This window comes from Mytilus galloprovincialis, unplaced genomic scaffold (genome assembly GCF_965363235.1).
Source record: "Mytilus galloprovincialis unplaced genomic scaffold, xbMytGall1.hap1.1 HAP1_SCAFFOLD_107, whole genome shotgun sequence".
NCBI classification, from domain to species: domain Eukaryota; kingdom Metazoa; phylum Mollusca; class Bivalvia; order Mytilida; family Mytilidae; genus Mytilus; species Mytilus galloprovincialis.
Genome location: NW_027468044.1, coordinates 48,214 through 54,581, shown reverse-complemented (window position 1 = coordinate 54,581; position 6,368 = coordinate 48,214).

The window sequence follows — 6,368 nt, the reverse complement described above, 5'->3', positions numbered from 1 at the left end:
GACAGTACACTTTAATTTTTTTAATAACTTTTTCAAAACAACTTGGATTTTCATCAAACTATGTAGCTATCTTACATATATATTAAGCTTACTGAATCCCAGGTCATTTTATTTTTTGTTTTATTGCTGTCATATTCAAGAATTAAATTAATCTAGGTAAAAAAAGTTAGAAATTGCAGTTCCGACGGAAATAGAGACAGTACACTTTAATTTTGTTTATTACTTTTTCAAAACAACTTGGATTTTCATCAAACTATGTAGCTATCTTACATATATATTAAGGTTACTGAATCCCAGGTCATTTTATTTTTTGTTGTATTGCTGTGAAATTCAAGAATTAATTTAATCTAGGTAAAAAAAGTTAGAATTTGCAGTTCAGACGAAATAGAGACAGTACATTTTAATTTTTTTAATAACTTTTTCAAAACAACTTGGATTTTCATCAAACTATGTAGCTATCTTACATATACATTAAGGTTACTGAATCCCAGGTCATTTTATTTTTTGTTGTATTGCTGTCAAATTCAAGAAATAATTTAATCTAGGTAAAAAAAAGTTAGAATTTGCAGTTCGGACAAAATAGAGACATTACACTTAAATTTTTTTAATAACTTTTTCAAAACAACTTGGATTTTCATCAAACTATGTAGCTATCTTACATATATATTAAGCTTACTGAATCCCAGGTCATTTTATTTTTTGTTGTATTGCTGTCAAATTTTAGAAAAAGATACTTCCCTGAACCTAACCCTAACACTTAACCTTGACCCCAACCTAAAACCCTGACAAAAAAAAATTATAGTACAACATTTCCTTCAGAGAGGTTGGAAAGTCCGGCAGTACACTTGAGTAAAACCAATAAGTTTCTATCCTCTCTATTGCATTTTTATCTTTTCAGAACAGTTCACATTAAGAAAATATCTCTACTCGAATCCATTATACACCTGTTTGAAGATTGAAATGAAAAGCACTTTTAATACTTTGTATGCATGCGCAGTCACAAAAACGACAAATATTCGCAGAGTTGAAATTGGCACCTCACTTACCCTTGTCAAAGTGATTCCCTGAACCTAACTCTTACATTGAACCATGACCCTAACCTAAAACCCCGACTTAAAAAAAAAATACAAATACAAAAAAGAAGATCTGGTATGATTGCCAATGAGACAGCTATCCACAAAGGAATGAAATGACACACTCATGAACAACTGTAAGTAACCGTACGGCCTTCAACAATGAGCAAAACACATGCCGCATAGTCAGCTATAAAACGCTCCAATAAGACAATGTGAAACAATTCTAAGGAAAAACGGTTTCTTCAGAGTGGTCTGAAAAGTGCGGCCGTACACTGCAGTGATACCAATAAGGATCCACCCTCTAAATCGCCTTTTAGTCTTTTCGGAACAGTTTACTTTCAGGAAATATCTCTCTTCAAATCCATTTTATACCTGTTAGAAGATTGAAGTCTGAGGCACTCTTCATTCTTTGTACTTAGATATATTTTTGGAAATTTCTGACGCATGCGCAGTCCAAGAAAAAGGCAGACATGCACAGAAATTAAACAGGACACCTAACTAACAGTCGTCAAGACAACTTCCCTCGTCAAAGTTACTTTCCTAAACCTAGCCCTCAGACTTAACCTTGACTCTAACCTAAAACCGTGACAAAAAGACAAAAAAATATATACTACAAACGTTTCTTCAGAGAGGTCGGAAAGTGCGGCCGTACACTTTTGTAAAACCAATAAGTTTCCATCCTCTATATCGCCTTTTCGTCTTTTCGGAACAGTTAACTTTAAGAAAATATCTCTATTCGAATCCATTCTACACCTGATTGAAGGTTGAATTCAAAGGCACTTTTCATACTCTGTACTTTGAAATATTTTTTGTCCGAATTGCAAATCCTAGCTTTTTTATACCAAGATAACTTAATTCTTAAATTTTACAGCAATACAACAAAAAACTCAATGACATGGGATTCAGTAAGCTTAATATATATCTAAGATACCTACATAGTTTGATGAAAATTCAAGTTGATTTGAAAAAGTTATTAAAAAAATTAAAGTGTACTATCTCTATTTTATCCGAATTGCAAATCCTAGCTTTTTTTATACCAAGAAAACTTTAATTCTTAAATTTTACAGCAATACAACAAATAACGAATTGACATGGGATTCAGTAAGCTTAATATTTATGTAAGATAGTTGCATAGTTTGATGAACATCCAAGTTGATTTGAAAAAGTTATTAAAAAAATTAAAGTGTACTATGTCCATTTTGTTCGAACTGAAAATTCTAGCTTTTTTGACCCAGAGTAATTTAATTTTTAAATTTTACAGCAATACAACAAAAAACTAAATTACATGGAATTCAGTAAGCTTAATAAATATCTAAGATACCTACATAGTTTGATGAAAATCCAAGTTGATTTGAAAAAGTTATTAAAAAATTTAAAGTGTACTATCTCTATTTTGTCCGAATTGCAAATCCTAGCTTTTTTATACCAAGATAACTTAATTCTTAAATTTTACAGCAATACAACAAATAACTAATTGACATGGGATTCAATAAGCTTAATATATATGTAAGATAGCTGCATAGTTTGATGAACATCCAAGTTGATTTGAAAAAGTTAATAAAAAAATTAAAGTGTACTATCTCTATTTTCTCCGAATTGCAAATCCTAGATTTTTTTTATACCAAGATAACTTTAAATTCTTAAATTTTACAGCAATACAACAAATAACTAATTGACATGGGATTCAGTAAGCTTAATATATATGTAAGATAGCTGCAAAGTTTGAAGAACATCCAAGTTGATTTGAAAAAGTTATCAAAAAAATTAAAGTGTACTATCTCTATTTTGTTCGAACTGCAAATTCTAGCTTTTTTGACCTAGATTAATTTAATTTTTAAATTTTACAGCAATACAACAAAAACCTCAATGACATGGGATTCAGTAAGCTTAATATATATCTAAGATACCTACATAGTTTAATGAAAATTCAAGTTGATTTGAAAAAGTTATTAAAAAATTTAAAGTGTACTATCTCTATTTTGTCCGAATTGCAAATCCTAGCTTTTTTATACCAAGATAACTTTAATTCTTAAATTTTACAGCAATACAACAAATAACTAATTGACATGGGATTCAGTAAGCTTAATATATATGTAAGATAGCTGCAAAGTTTGAAGAACATCCAAGTTGATTTGAAAAAGTTATCAAAAAAATTAAAGTGTACTATCTCTATTTTGTTCGAACTGCAAATTCTAGCTTTTTTGACCTAGATTAATTTAATTTTTAAATTTTACAGCAATACAACAAAAAACTCAATGACATGGGATTCAGTAAGCTTAATATATATCAAAGATACCTACATAGTTTGATGAAAATTCAAGTTGATTTGAAAAAGTTATTAAAAAATTTAAAGTGTACTATCTCTATTTTGTCCGAATTGCAAATCCTAGCTTTTTTATACCAAGATAACTTTAATTCTTAAATTTTACAGCAATACAACAAATAACAAATTGACATGGGATTCAGTAAGCTTAATATTTATGTAAGATAGTTGCATAGTTTGATGAACATCCAAGTTGATTTGAAAAAGTTATCAAAAAAATTAAAGTGTACTATCTCTATTTTGTTCGAACTGCAAATTCTAGCTTTTTTGACCTAGATTAATTCAATTTTTAAATTTTACAGCAATACAACAAAAAACTCAATGACATGGGATTCAGTAAGCTTAATATATATCTAAGATACCTACATAGTTTGATGAAAATTCAAGTTGATTTGAAAAAGTTATTAAAAATTTAAAGTGTACTATCTCTATTTTGTCCGAATTGCAAATCCTAGCTTTTTTATACCAAGATAACTTTTTAATTCTTAAATTTTACAGCAATACAACAAATAACGAATTGACATGGGATTCAGTAAGCTTAATATTTATGATGAACATCCAAGTTGATTTGAAAAAGTTATTAAAAAAATTAAAGTGTACTATGTCCATTTTGTTCGAACTGAAAATTCTAGCTTTTTTGACCCAGAGTAATTTAATTTTTAAATTTTACAGTAATACAACAAAAAACTAAATGACATGGAATTCAGTAAGCTTAATAAATATCTAAGATACCTACATAGTTTGATGAAAATCCAAGTTGATTTGAAAAAGTTATTAAAAAATTTAAAGTGTACTATCTCTATTTTGTCCTAATTGCAAATCCTAGCTTTTTTATACCAAGATAACTTTAAATTCTTAAATTTTACAGCAATACAACAAATAACTAATTGACATGGGATTCAGTAAGCTTAATATATATATAGGATAGCCGCATAGTTTGAAGAACATCCAAGTTGTTTGAAAAAGTTATTAAAAAAATTAAAGTGTACTATGTCCATTTTGTTCAAACTGCAAATTCTAGCTTTTTTGACCTAGAGTAATTTAATTTTTAAATTTTTCAGCAATACAACAAAAAACTAAATGACTTGGGATTCAGTAAGCTTAATATATATCTAAGATACCTACATAGTTTGATGAAAATTCAAGTTGATTTGAAAAAGTTATTAAAAATTTAAAGTGTACTATCTCTATTTTGTCGGAATTGCAAATCCTAGCTTTTTTATACCAAGATAACTTTAATTCTTAAATTTTACAGCAATACAACAAATAACTAATTGACATGGGATTCAGTAAGCTTAATATATATGTAAGATAGCTGCAAAGTTTGAAGAACATCCAAGTTGATTTGAAAAAGTTATCAAAAAAATTAAAGTGTACTATCTCTATTTTGTTCGAACTGCAAATTCTAGCTTTTTTGCCCTAGATTAATTCAATTTTTAAATTTTACAGCAATACAACAAAAAACTCAATGACATGGGATTCAGTAAGCTTAATATATATCTAAGATACCTACATAGTTTGATGAAAATTCAAGTTGATTTGAAAAAGTTATTAAAAATTTAAAGTGTACTATCTCTATTTTGTCCGAATTGCAAATCCTAGCTTTTTTATACCAAGATAACTTTTTAATTCTTAAATTTTACAGCAATACAACAAATAACGAATTGACATGGGATTCAGTAAGCTTACTATTTATGTAAGATAGTTGCATAGTTTGATGAACATCCAAGTTGATTTGAAAAAGTTATTAAAAAATTTAAAGTGTACTATCTCTATTTTGTCCGAATTGCAAATCCTAGCTTTTTTATACCAAGATAACTTTAATTCTTAAATTTTACAGCAATACAACAAATAACGAATTGACATGGGATTCAGTAAGCTTAATATTTATGTAAGATAGTTGCATAGTTTGATGAACATCCAAGTTGATTTGAAAAAGTTATTCAAAAAATTAAAGTGTACTATGTCCATTTTGTTCGAACTGCAAATTCTAGCTTTTTTGACCTAGATTAATTCAATTTTTAAATTTTACAGCAATACAACAAAAAACTAAATGACATGGAATTCAGTAAGCTTAATAAATATCTAAGATACCTACATAGTTTGATGAAAATCCAAGTTGATTTGAAAAAGTTATTAAAAAATTTAAAGTGTACTATCTCTATTTTGTCCTAATTGCAAATCCTAGCTTTTTTATACCAAGATAACTTTAAATTCTTAAATTTTACAGCAATACAACAAATAACTAATTGACATGGGATTCAGTAAGCTTAATATATATATAGGATAGCCGCATAGTTTGAAGAACATCCAAGTTGTTTGAAAAAGTTATTAAAAAAATTAAAGTGTACTATGTCCATTTTGTTCAAACTGCAAATTCTAGCTTTTTTGACCTAGAGTAATTTAATTTTTAAATTTTTCAGCAATACAACAAAAAACTAAATGACATGGGATTCAGTAAGCTTAATATATATCTAAGATACCTACATAGTTTGATGAAAATTCAAGTTGATTTGAAAAAGTTATTAAAAATTTAAAGTGTACTATCTCTATTTTGTCGGAATTGCAAATCCTAGCTTTTTTATACCAAGATAACTTTAATTCTTAAATTTTACAGCAATACAACAAATAACTAATTGACATGGGATTCAGTAAGCTTAATATATATGTAAGATAGCTGCAAAGTTTGAAGAACATCCAAGTTGATTTGAAAAAGTTATCAAAAAAATTAAAGTGTACTATCTCTATTTTGTTCGAACTGCAAATTCTAGCTTTTTTGACCTAGATTAATTTAATTTTTAAATTTTACAGCAATACAACAAAAAACTCAATGACATGGGATTCAGTAAGCCTAATATATATCTAAGATACCTACATAGTTTGATGAAAATTCAAGTTGATTTGAAAAAGTTATTAAAAAATTTAAAGTGTACTATCTCTATTTTGTCCGAATTGCAAATCCTAGCTTT